We start from the raw sequence: 14,154 nt of genomic DNA on the forward strand, positions 1-14,154 counted from the left end.
TGGCACTGACTCTATTTGATCCATCAACAAAGTTTACAAAGTGCCCCACAGAGCTACCATGAGCAGACAGATTTCCAGCCGCCGTCCAAAGTGTGACTCATACTACCAAGTGCAAAGGGTACACTGCACTGGCATTCTTATCAACACCGGGCTTGCCCATGCACCATCACCCGCCCCTTTATGCAGAATTATCCGCCATTATGTTCACAGCCATTCCCAATGTGTTGAATGTGTGTGTTTATTTCCCAATTCCCATGAGTCTGACATCGTTGTGTCAGAGTAGTTGTGGGCTCAGCCTGTGGCTATTGTGACCTACTGTTTGCTATCTGTGGTACATAACTTTCTGTAGTGGCACATTTGAGTTCAGGAACAAGATGTGTTGTTCAACACCGCTTCAGTTGAGTTGGTCTGGGTAGTGGCATGTTACCAATGATACTGGTCCAGCTTGCTATTCCCCTAGCGCCTGTTCAGTTCATTGTTCCATGCACCCAGGGGACACCCTGATTGCATGATATAGGGATGGCTGCCTCATGTGAATGTCTTGTCTATGTGTGATTTGGTGTTCTACCGGCACATGCCTGGGTACTGTTGGGACAGTTGCAATGACTTGTGTGCTGTGAGATGCAGCACACATGTGTTAGGGCAATGAGGCAAGGCAGTTGCATGGTGCTCCTGCAAGGGACACCACTATGAAGTTACCCCAGCAATGGTGTTGACTGACTCCCTGGTCTCTGAGGTCTTGGAAGTGTTGATGTAACTACACGCAAGGTATATTGTAATGGCACAAACAGTGGCACAGTGTTTATACATGCTATCCATCTCATGTGCTGCATATGTACGTGTGGGTATTTAGGCCTGGTGTTTAAAATATGTCCAGGTTGTGTATGTGTCATGGTGCGTGGCACTACCAAGACGTAGGTGCATGTGTAGCTTATGTCGGCATGGTGAAACTTGCTCAATGTTCATTGTGTCCCTCTGCGCTCCTTTGACATGCATTATGTGAGTACTATATGCCTCTCCCTTCTTGCACTTGACAGTTTAGCATACATTTCCCCCATGCAACTTACCCTGTATTTGTGGTGTTTCCTGGTAGTCTGCGCTGTCCTTTCCTTGTATTCCTGTGACGATTTCCACTGGGATGACCGCTGCAACCATCTCCTCCATCTCGTCCAAGTCCTCTTGTGGTGGGCGGACTCTCACTTCAGTTTGCAGTGCTGCCTTCCAGTTCCGTGCCATTCTTTCCTTTGTCCTTTGCTTGCAGTCATGCCAGTGTTTCTTGCACTCAGTTACAGTTTTCCTGACGTCTGCCACACTGTTCATCTTATCCACAGTCTGTTGGCAGATTGCCTCTCTCCTTCCAATTGGCAATTTAGAGGTGGCGAAGAGTTGATGTGATGCTCAGTCACCTCTCTCACCAGTAATTCATGCTCCTCTGCACTGAAACGACAATTCATCTTTTTCTTCTCCCTCTCCTAGGTCTTGTCTGTGTCCTCCATGCTGGTTCTTGATTTAATAGGGTCTCCCTGGGGTTTCCCCTGGCTTCCAGGCTCCATTTTAGGTCTCCTTTGCCCTGTTTTCTCTGTTAGCATCTGTTTTTGATGCTATTGTGAGCAAAAATGGTGCATTTCCGTTTTGCGCCGTGTTTACATGTCGTAAACCAGATTAGAGTCATTTTTCCTCCGTTAAAGTAATTTTGCCTTACGACAAGGTGCAATAGTTAACGTCGGGAAAAATGACCCTAACCTATTTTTAGCGCCACCCAGCGTCATAGTATAAATATGGCGCCTGGGTGCCATTAAAAAATGGTGGAAAGTCAGCGATAACCTTTTTGGTGTAAAACTGATTTAGTGCGGTTTTGGTTCAAAAAGTATAAATCTGCCCCCTAAATGCTTAACACTGTCCTCTAATAAGCCTAACTGCTCACCAAAACTACCACCAAAGAGAGCTACTAGGGTTATTATTTTAACCCCTGTCAGCCAATAAGGGTTGTCCTGGACTATTTGCATAGTGTCCCCCTACTTTGGTACACTACATAGATAGCCAGCTTTCTACAAGTGCTACATAAGTAGGCAGCACAATAAGTGCTGCAGGCCCACTACTGGCATTTGATTTACAAGTCCTCGGCACAAGTAGTGCCACTTTTCTAGGGATGTACACGTCAATAAAATATGCCAATCGGGTATAAGCCAAACTAACATCTTTTAATGAAAGGGCACAAGCATGTTAGCATTGGTTAGCAGTGGTAAAGTGCTCATAGTCCTAAGGTCAGCAAAAACGAAGTCATCAAAACAGCAGTAGGGAAGATAAAAAGTTAAGGGGAAAACCACACCAAGGATGCCAGGTCTAACATACCTTAAAGTGGAAGGATAATGGGCAAACTCCAGTTCTGCTAAAGGGTTCAAAGCATACCTCTAAAGCAGACAACAATCAAAAACCATGGAGCTAATACACATGGGGCAGCATTTTCTGAGCTGGCAGCTTTCTCCTGATCAAAATATATTTTGTGATAAATGTACATGATCATAAGAAGAGACAAATCCCTGCATCATTGACTGAATTCAGAATAGTCTATGACATTCAGTATATAATAGAGTAATAACATAAACCATTTTACAGACGATATTATTCAACATGGCCATGCTCTAAGAACTCAGCATCCTACTGCCTGTGCTACCAGGTTCTGCTTTATTAATTACCTCTGGAGGTGGAGATCTGGTGCGGTCTATGGCCATGACCTAAGAGAAAGTCAATTCCTGCTAACTGACGAGAGTCTGAGTAACTAGTGGTTGTGTGTCACTACATAAGCATGTTGTCAGGCTGGTTTGCTCTTCCTATTATCTCTACAGTATAAGATCTATTTTGTGTATGGCTCTAATTACAGAAAAGATAAACATCACAAGCTACTGGCAGAACTCATATCAGTATGCCCTTTATAAACTTGTAGATGTTCAAAACATCCTGGTACAATCTCTCATGGACTAATAGTGATCTTGCGCTCGAAATGTTTTACATGGGTAATTGATACAGTATATGCAAAAAGGAGACACCCATGTGTTTACTCAGAGGAATTTGACCTGCCTGCCCACGTAACCTGCATATTCACCTACACATACATTCTTAACACTAAATAACTGACACAGAACTCTGAGCCACCAGCAACAGAGCACACATTTTTGGTTAGTGTCCACTCACTAATCTTCCAAGAAAAATTGTACAGGTGTGACCTTCTGCTTATCCAAATCTGGTTACTATACTAGGGCCCATATTTATACTTTTTGACGCTAAACTGCGCTAACGCAGTTTAGCGTCAAAAAATTTAGCGCCGTCTAACGCCATTCTGAAGCGCCATGCGGGCGCCGTATTTATGGAATGGCGTTAGCCGGCGCTAGCAGACCGGCGCTGCCTGGTGTGCGTGGAAAAAAACCACGTAGACCAGGCAGCGCCGGCGTAGGGGGAAAATGGCTTTAGGGCGTCTTAAAATGGGGCAAGTCAGGTTGAGGCAAAAAATTCGCCTCAACCCGATGTGCGCCATTATTTTCGACGCCCAGACGCCATTTAAATGACTCCTGTCTTAGTAAAGACAGGAGTCATGCCCCCTTGCCCAATGGCCATGCCCAGGGGACTTATGTCCCCTGGGCATGGTCATTGGGCATAGTGGCATGTAGGGGGGCACAAATAAGGCCCCCCTATGCCACCCAAAAAAAAAAAAATATCTAAAAAATTATACTTACCTGAACTTACCTGAATGTCCCTGGGGTGGGTCCCTCCATCCTTGGGTGTCCTCCTGGGGTGGGCAGGGGTGGCAGGGGGGGTCCCTGGGGGCAGGGGAGGGCACCTGTGGGCTCATTTTGAGCCCACTGGCCCCTTAACGCCTACCCTGACCCAGGCGTTAAATAGTGGCGCAAATGCGGGGTTTTTTGACCCGCCACCTCCCGGGCGTGATTTTTGCCCGGGAGTATAAATACGACGCATTTGCGTCGCCGTCATTTTTTTAGATGGGAACGCCTTCCTTGCATCTCATTAACGTAAGGAAGGCGTTCACGCAAAAAAATGACGCTATTTGTCCATACTTTGGCGCTAGACGCGTCTAACGCCAAAGTATAAATATGGCGTTAGTTTTGCGCCGAATTTGCGTCGAAAAAAACGACGCTAATTCGGCGCAAACGGAGTATAAATACGGGCCTAGGTGTTGGAAATTTCTAGGGCTTTAAAGACATACTTTTTCCACTCCGTCTTTTTATTAAAGAAACTAGTAATATGTTGGTCAGATCATGCTGTCAACTGTTTCTTGCACTCTCCTCCTTTCATTCAAAGAACAAAGTTAAGGGGGCATGGCCTGGCTGTCCTGCAAGATGGCTGCCACGCTGTGAGGCTCTGCAGGGCAGAGGAATTAATCCTTTGTAAATCCTGGCAGACCAGCTGCCCAACTTGCCATCCTCGCATTGATCTGCACTGGGAGTCCCTGGGGAACTGCGGAGCCAACAAAGCGGAGCCAGATCGGCAGTGGGGGACACGCTAGGCCTGTGCGGCCCTGGGGAATGGTGTCTGACTTTGTGCGTATTTCGTGTGGGCAGTGGCGCCGCTTGCTTCTCCTGAGGCCAGAAGCTAAAGGCGGTGAGTGACGATTGGAGCGTCCCTCTCCCTCCTTCCATCCTCTCACCCCGTGATCCGGGGCTGGGGATTTGGTGGCGGTTTGCTGGCTTTCTTTGTTGGCCCCCCACGTTGGACTCGTCCGGTATTTGGTTGGTGGCTGTGTTCGGGCCGCGTGCCTCCATGGGTGCACTGGCCAGTGGGCCGGGGGCTGAGGCTTGAGGGCTGATGGCGGCTGCCGCCGCTGTACGCAGCAGAGTTTGGGCACAGCCCAGGCTGTCCTGAGGCCCAAGGGGTGGCGGCGCGGACAGCGTGTGAAAGGTGGACGCTCCCCCTTTCCTCCTGGGGGGGTCGACTGAAGATCCTGTGCTGGCCCTCCTGGGCCACATCGGAGCCCCTATTGCTGGTGACCTTGCTGGGCCCGATCAGTGGCGGGGGTCAGGGCACGTGGCCCCACAGGTGAGAGAATTGCCGCCGTGGGCAACTGTGTCGGTCCTACAGAGCTGTGGCCTGTCCGTACAGTAGCGGACATGAGCCCTGGTCCCAGTGCACAGTGCCCCCCCTTCACTGCTGTGGTGGAGGCGACGAACTGGAACAATTGGCCGTGGGGGTTTTTCCGCCCCCAGTGGCCCATACTTACCTGGCGATTGTTTCCGGTGAGGTGTGGTGGGCATCTCTCTGGCTAGCGGCCCTGGGATGACTTTCTGAGAAGATGGGAAAGGCAGACCAGAAACAGCCTAAGCTCACATTTGATGGGAAAAAGAAGAGTGACCAGGCCAGCTGGCCGGCAGAAGACCTGCCGCTGGAGGAGGACCACTTTACTGAACAAATGGATCGTTTAACGGGTAGATGGCCATAACACCCACTTTGAGCAGATAGAATCATGCACCTCGGATCTGAAAGACAGTCGACGTGGAGACAGGGAGAAGTTGCTGCGCATGGAGCGCATGTTGGAGGTGATCAGGAACAAAAATGAGGACCTTGAGGCTCGTTTCTGCTGTAATAACATCTACATTTTGGGCCTTGTGGAGTTGACAGCCATGGGGTGCATGGAGGACTATGTTGAGACCATGCTTTCTGTGCTGTTCCCCAGCGAGCTCTCCCAGGTATTTGTGGTATTTGTGGTGGAGAGGGCCCATAGATCGCTGGGGCCGAGTTCGCCGCCATGGACACCTGTGCACCCCATCATTGTACACTTATTCAATTACAGAGACAGGGACACAATACTCAGGTTGGCCAGGGAGCGTCGTCCCGTGATCTATAATAATTCTGAATTGAGTATCTTCCCAGACTACACTCCTGGGGCGTTCCTGCCGGCTAAACACACTCTGAGCCAGGCGGATGCCAGATATTCCCTCGGTTATCCTGCTATATTGCACATGCAGCATAAGGGTAAGCTGTACTTTTTCACTGATCTGAAACTGACCATCAAATACGCTAAATCAGTCCCCCAAAAGGATGTGTCAATTCAAGCTGTTTATTATTATGTTGTGGTATATGTATTTGGGTGTGGGGGGATTGCATGACTCACCCAATTGGGGGGTCAGCGTGGGTGGGGGGTTGTACTGTTCTGCACTTGGTTTGTTCTTCCTGTTTCTTTCTTTCCTCCCCTGCTTCTTCCCCTTCATGCAGCCGATGCCTTCATTGTGGTGGTATGGGGTGATGTGTGTTTTGGTAGATTATTGGGATGGCACAAAAAAACTTGACCCCGTACGCTGTCTTACTTGAAATGTTCGGGGGCTGAATGATGGGCGTAAGATGAGAATGATGTCTGCCTATATGCAGCGCCATGCAATAGACATCTGTATGTTGCAGGAGACTCACCTGGTAGACGCCATGAAACACTGGGTGAAAGCTGGCTGGATTGGTGAGTGTCATGTTGCGTTGTACTCGAGGTATGCTCGGGGAGTGGTAATCCTGATTTCGAAAGGGCTGCAATGGCGTACTAAAAAGGTGCTCACGGACTCGAATGGTCGTTATGTCATGTTGCGGGGAACATTACGAGATAGGCCATTTCGGTTGGTGTCAGTTTATGGCCCAAATGTCAACGACCCCGAATTCTTTGGGGAAATATGGCAAATGATTGGCTCACTGGGCTCTGGGTCCTTGCTATGGGGAGGGGACTTCAACGTGGTATTGGATTTTGAGGAAGGCTGTGGGAGCCAGGCCAGGTCACAACACGTGGTAGCTGCGAAGGCCCTATCTCTTATTATGGCAGAGGGTGCTCTGGTAGACGTATGGAGGGTGAAACACTGAACGGATAGGGAGGGCACTTGTGTCAATTATGTGCATGGCAGTTGGTCCCGAATAGATAGATGGCTCGGTACCAGAGACATAGGGGGTGATTCCATCTCTGGCGGGCGGCTAGCGCCGCCCGCCAGGCGGAAACCGCCATTTGGCCGCCACGCGGCCAAAATTCAGCGGCCCCCATTCTGACATTCCCGCTGGGCCAGCGGGCGCTAACCAAGTTAGCGCCCGCCGGCCCAGCGGGAATGAGGCCGCAACACAGGAGCCGGATCCGAATGGAGCCGGCGGTGTTGCGGCGGTGCGACGGGTGCAGTTGCACCCATCGCGCTTTTCACTGTCTGCCATGCAGACAGTGAAAAGAAGGCCGGGGCCCTGTTAGGGGGCAGTGCAGGGGCCCCCAGTAGCCCCAGGACACCCGTTACCGCCAGCCTCTTCCTGGCGGTGAAAACCGCCAGAAACAGGCTGGCGGTACGGGGTCAGAATCCCCAGGGCAGCGGATTCTCCCAGCCGGGGCAAAAACGGCGGATGACCGCCGGCCCCGGCAATCGGACCGCAGCTTTACCGCTGCGGTCGGAATGGGGATTGAAGCACCGCCAGCCTGTTGGCGGTGCTTCCGTCCTTCGTGGCCCTGGCGGTCCAAGACCGCCAGGGTCAGAATGACCCCCATAGAGCTCTGGACGAAGTCCATTGAGCATAGGCCATGCACCTTGTCGGATCATTTGCTGGTCATGCTGGAGCTGCTCGTACCTGGGGGCCCCAGGGGTGCATTTACGTGGAGGTTGCCCTATGGGGCGTTGAGATCAGGCTTTTAGGGAAGAGATACATGACACTATAGTGCACTACTTTCCTGATAATTAGGGATCTGTATCCTCGGCGGGCACCATGTGGGAGGCTTTTAAAGTGGGCTCTGCCTTTCCAAACAACACAGGGTGCTGAAGGTGCTAAGGTGGGACTTGGCAAATCTAGAGGCCTAGCTTGCTAACCTAGAAAAACGATTGGTCTCTGATGAGTCCGATGGCCTCCTGGCTGAACTGAGAGAAAAGATGTCACAATATGAGGAGGTGGCATTTCGCGAGGTCTGCTTTCTAGGTAGAGATGTTACAGAAAGGAGATATGGTGAGGGTGGGAAGGCTGGCAGAACGCTGGCAGCAATGCTCTGCAAGCCGTGGGCAGGCAAGTATATTGTAGAGCTAACCAACTTGGCGGTGGCGCACCATACCGGCACTGAGGAGATCAGCCGTGTCTTCATGGACTTGTATTCTGACTTGTACGGTGAGCTCTCAGGGCTGAGATCTGCGGCTGTCACTAATTACTTTGAGGATATCAGCCTGCTTTGGCTTGAGCACTCGCACAGGCAATATCTAGATGCTCCCTTCTTGGTGGACAATGTGATCCAGGCTATACGAAGTCTGCCGGGAGATAAGGCCCCGGGACTAGACAGCCTGACGCCGTCCTTCTATAAAGAAAATACAGATGTATTAGTGCCACACCTCTTGGAGGTCTTTGCAGAGGCGCTCGAGAGTGGCATTCTCCCGGCCTCGATGCGGGAGGCTCTCATCGTGACTATTTTGAAACCCGGAAAAGACCCGTGTTGTTGCGATTCACATTTGCCTCTTTCGTTAATAAAAATAGATATTAAGATGTTGGCAAAACTCATTGTGGCCCAGTTACAGCTCTTGCTTCCATCCTTGGTGCTGCCGGATCAGTCCGGCTTTGTACCGGGACGCTCTACCTTGTATAATCTCTGCACCTAATTTGCGATATCTATTATGATCAGACCTGAGGATTGCGCGGCGGCGGTGTTTCTTGATTCCACTAAGGCATTTGATTCTCTTGCGTGGCCATACATGTTTGCTTTGCTAGCTAGGGTAGGGCTGAGTCCTAGGTTCATTCAATTGATCCGCTTGCTGTTCTCGCAACTGACTGCCCGACAGAGAATTACCAGGACAATTTTGGATCCCTTTTCGATAGCTAGGGGCACCCGTCTGGGATGCCCACTCTTGCAGCTGCTATTTGCGGTGGCAACGAAGCTGCTTGCGGCGTGCTTGAGGCAACACCATAATCACAGGGGATTGGCATTTAGACAGCACCGAATATTAATTTCTATGTATGCGAATGATGTCGACCTGTATGTTCGCGACCCGCAGCTGCAACTCGACGCCCTGATGGATAAGATAGTTTGCTTCGGACGGATTTCTGGGATCACCATTAACTGGTCCAAATTGATGGTGCTGCCCCTGTCTGATGCGACGGCGCAGTGCCCCTCCAGATATCCCCTCAGCTGGGCTGATGGGCCGGTGCGGTATTTGGGTATCTGGCTGAGTAGGAAAGCTGACAAGCTGTGGTCGGCCAATTACGGCACGGCCATTTCGTGGCTGGAAAATAAGGTGGAGGTTTGGCGTTCACTGCCGCTCTTGCTGACTGCCCGCATAGCTATAGCGAAGATGGGTATTGTGCCCAAATTCTTATATTTATTTATCAATCTACCTCTTGTCCTTACAACTAGATTTATGAAGAGACTTAAGTCCGTGCTTGTGGCTTTTGCTTGGGTTGGTCGGCAGCCCAGAATTTCATGGGAAAAACTGATACTTCCATTCGAACAGGGTGGCCTGGCGGCCCGAACCTAGAACTCTATTACAATGGTGCGCAGGCTCACTTTGCACATTTCTGGATGCACACCATATGATATCTGCCACACCTGGTTCCTGAATTTGATGCAGTGTGGCCGAATAGGCTATCGCGGGTGATTGGTGGTCCGTCCAGACCCAGGATGCGGGAGGTAGATACGGTGTTGTGCAGGGTGTTGTGCAGGAATACTTTGATGCCCTTTGTACCTGTTGTTGGACAAGGATCCTGAGTTTTCAGGCCTTTTTCTCTCCTTTGCTTTTTCATTTCAGCTGAAATGAGAGGAAGCAATTCCTCAGGGATTCCCAGCATGGCTGCATGGGTATTAAACTTCACCTCAGCCCAACCTGAGGCCTATAGGTCATTACCAAAGAGACAGTCTACAGGTAAGTTAGGTGATATTACCACTTGCTTAGGGCCAGTAACTCCACCCCAACTAAACTGAATTATAGCTAAGGGAAGGAACTTAGTGGAGTTGTGGACATCAATAATCTTGTACTGTTGTCCAATGATGTGTTGTTCAGGAGACACTAGGTTTTCAGTCACCAAAGTGATACTGGCACCTGTGTCCCTGTAGGCCTGAGCCTCAACACCATTTATTGAAACTGTCTGCCTTTACTTATCCATTGTAAGGGGACAAGCAGCCAGTGTGGCAAGGCCAATGCCACCAGGTGTGACAGAAACTGTCTTGGGTCTGACTACCCCAGTTTCTATGATGGACCCATAAGTGAACCCAACTACACCCTTATTTTGACTGTTGCCAGCAGTCCCACCACTATTACCACTACTGCTAGGGGCACTAGAGTTTGATGTATTAGTGGTGGAAGGCTCAGGGGGTTTACCTGGGCAGGACTTATCCCCTGGCCTATGGCCTTTATTTTTACACACATAGCACCAAGGCTTTTTAATGTGTGTGGGTTGTGAAGAAGATCAAGAAGTTGATTTATCCCAACCCCCTGAAGATTGTTTAGGATTTGAAGAAGGATCTTTAGTTTTACCTTTATCCCCATGCTTATCCTGAGATTTGTCACCATCTTTCTTCTTGCCATCCTTGTCACCTCCTGTATGAACTTTTCTGTTCACTCTTGTTCTGACCCATTTGTCTGCCTTCTTTCCCAATTCTTAGGGAAAGGTTAGATCTGAGTCTATCAAATACTGGTGCAACAAGTCAGACACACAATTGTTAAGAATATGCTCTCTTAGAATAACATTATACAGGCTTTCATAGTCAGACACTCTACTGCCATGCAACCAACCTTCCAAGGCCTTCACTGAACAGTCCACAAAATCTGTCTAGTCTTGAGAAGACTCTTTTGTGGTGTCTCTGAACTTAATCCTGTATTGTTCAGTGGGTAAGCCAAATCCATCCAAGAGTGCATCCTTCAAAACTTTGTAATTATTGGCATCACTTTCTCTGACAGTAAGGAGCCTATCCCTACCCTTTCCCGTGAAAGATAGCCACAAGATAGCAGCCCACTGCCTTTGAGGGACCAACTGTACCATACAGGCCCTCTCAAGTGCAGAAAACCACTTGTTAATGTCACCCCCCTCCTTGTAAGGGGGGACTATCTTATGCAGGTTTCTGGAATCTTGCTCTCTAACAGGATTACTATCTGAAACCCTGCTGCTGCCACCAAGGGGAACTAACCCCAATCTCTGTCTTTCCCTCTCTATGTCTAGGGATTCCCTGTCTAAGGCCAGCTGCTGCTGTTTAAGCTTCAGTCTGGTCTCTTCTAACCTCAGCTTTCTGACTTCCCTTTCCATTAAGTTATCCTCAGGGTGGGAGGCTTGGGAATGTTTGGACACAGAGGAAATGTTGGAATTTGCAGAGAGAGACCTGTCCCTAACTGGCTGGACCCTAGTAACCTGGCCTCTAGGAGTGAAAGATGTCCTACTAATGTGTGACCCTCAAACACTACCAGTGTCACTAGGTGGCCTGCTAGGGGACAGGACTTTGTAAGAACCCTCCCCAGCATCTTCAGGGAACTCCTCTGAGTGTGACTGGGAATCCTCCCCTTTTTCTTCCATTTCCTGAGATGGGCCAGACTGGTTCTGGTCATCCTGTAAGAGCAGGATAAAGAGAAACTCTTTTGTTGGATTCTTACTTATGCTTAAACCTCTATCCAGGCAGAGACCCTTCAAACTCTTGTAGTTTAAACTTTCACAAGTTGCCTGAACAACCATGGAAGTAGCCTCTACTGTAGACATGATAGAAAAGGTTTAAGGATAGTGAGAGAAAACATTTTTAGGACTTTAGGAAGCACAGAGAAAACAACTTTTTCAAACTTTGCTAAAACTTTTAGAAGTTTTCAAAACTTTTCAGAAACTTTGTTAAACGTTTTAGAATAGAAACGTAAACTGTTTTGGTTAAGTGTACATATACTAAACTATTTGGTATAAGATTTTCTTATGAAAAGCACCAAATGACAAAGTGGTAAAGCAGTTTCAAGTACTTATCCCACCGCTGCACCACCAATGTAGGAGGCTGGCCTGGCTTATAGTGGGTACCTTGTGGTACTTACACCCTGTGCCAGGTCCAGTTATCCCTTATTACTAGAATAGAGGTGTTTCTAGCAGCTTAGGCTGATAGAAGGTAGCTATGGCAAAGCAGCTTAGGCTGAACTAGGAGACATGCAAAGCTCCTACTATACCACCTATATCATATAGCACAATATCATAAGAAAACACAATACTCAGAGTTACTAAAAATAAAGGTACTTTATTTTAGTGACAATATGCCAAAATTATCTCAGAGAATACCCTCACTTAGGAGGTAAGTAATATACACAAGTTATATGTACACAAACCCAAAACAGGTAAGTAACAGTAAGAAAAGTAGTGCAAACAATTTAGAATCACAATAGGATGCAATAGGTAAACATAGGTCTAGGGGCAACACAAATCATATACTCCAAAAGTGGAATGCGAATCACAAATGGACCCCAGACCTATGGGAGGTTGTAGAGGGTCGCTGAGACTGTTAGAAAACAGTAAGGGTGTCCAAGATATCCCACGCCAAAACCCTAGAAAGTAGGAGTAAAGTTACCCTACTACCCCAGAAAGACACAATAGTCGTGATAGGGGGATTTTGCAAGGACTACAAGCACCAGCAAAACACTGAAGATGGATTCCTGGATCTAAGGACCTGTAAAGGAAGGGGACCAAGTCCAAGAGTCGCGATAGTGTCTGGGGGGGTAGGAGCCCAGGAAACCCCGGATTAAAGTGCAAAAGGGCTGCCTCTGGGTGGAAGAAGCCGAAGATTCTGCAACAATGAAAAGGGCTAGGAACTTCTCCTTTGGATGGAAGATGTCCCACAGTGTGCTGGATGTTGCAGAAGTGTTTCCAGGCAGAAATACCACAAACAAGCCTTGCTAGCTGCAAGGGTCGCGGTAGAGTTTTTTGGGTGCTGCTGGGGAAAAGGAAGGACCAGGATGTTGCCCCTTGGAGGAGGAGACAGCTACTCAGCAACTCAGAGAGCCCCCGCAGAAGCAGGCAGCACCCACAGAAGTACTGGAGCAGGCACTTCAAAGATCTGTGAACTCAGAGTCACAAAAGGAGGGTCCCACGACGTCGGAGTCCAACTCAGCGGGTTGTGCACTGCAGTACAGAGTACTGGGGACCCAGGCTAGGCTGTGCACAAAGGAATCCTTGGAGAAGAGCACAGAAGCCGAAGCAGCTGCAAATCACGCAGTGCACAGGTTTGCTGCCTGGTGTGGGGAGGCAAGGACTTACCTCTACCAAATTTGGACAGAAGGGCCACTGGACTGTGGGAGACACTTGGACCCAGCTCCTGTGTTCCAGGGACCACGTTCGTCAGGATGAGAGGGGACCCAGAAGACCAGTGATGCAGTCTTTTGGTGCCTGCGTTAGCAAGGGGAAGATTCCGTTGACCCACGGGAGATTTCTTCTTGGCTTCCAGTGCAGGGTGAAGGCAGACAGCCCTCAGAGCATGCACCACCAGGAAACAGTCAAGAAAGTCAGCAGGATGAGGCACTACAATGTTGCTAGGAGCCGTCTTGCTACTTTGCTGCGGTTTTGCAGGCGTCCTGGAGCAGTCAGCGGTCGATCCTTGGCAGAAGTCGAAGAGGGAAGTGCAGAGGAACTCTGGTGAGCTCTTGCATTCGTTATCTGAGGAATAGCCCAGAGGAAAGACCCTAAATAGCCCAAAAAGGAGGTTTGGCTACTGAGAAAGGAGGCTTGGCTAAGAAGAGAGTTACGTTCCTTTCAGGAGGGGTCTCTGACATCACCTGCTGGCACTGGACACTCAGAGCAGTCCATTGTGCCTCAACACCTCTGAATCCAAGATGGCAGAGGTTTGGGACACAGTGGAGGAGCTCTGGGCACCTCCCCGGGGAGGTGCAGGTCAGGGGAGTGGTCACTCCCCTTTCCTTTGTCCAGTTTTGCGTCAGAGCAGGGCTGGGGGATCCCTGAACCGGTGTAGACTGGCTTATGGCACCATCTGTGCCCATCAAAGCATTTCCAGAGGCTGGGGGAGGCTACTCCTCCCCAGCCCTTCACACCTATTTCCAAAGGAAGAGGGTGTAACACCCTCTCTCAGAGGAAATACTTTGTTCTGCCTTCCTGGTACTGGGCTGCCCAGACCCCAGGAGGGCAGAAACCTGTCTGAGGGGTTGGCAGCAGCTGCAGTGGAAACCCTGGAAAGGCAGTTTGGCAGTACCCGGGTTCTGTGCT

The sequence above is a fragment of the Pleurodeles waltl genome, chromosome 2_1, assembly GCF_031143425.1.
Source record: "Pleurodeles waltl isolate 20211129_DDA chromosome 2_1, aPleWal1.hap1.20221129, whole genome shotgun sequence".
NCBI classification, from domain to species: Eukaryota; Metazoa; Chordata; class Amphibia; order Caudata; family Salamandridae; genus Pleurodeles; species Pleurodeles waltl.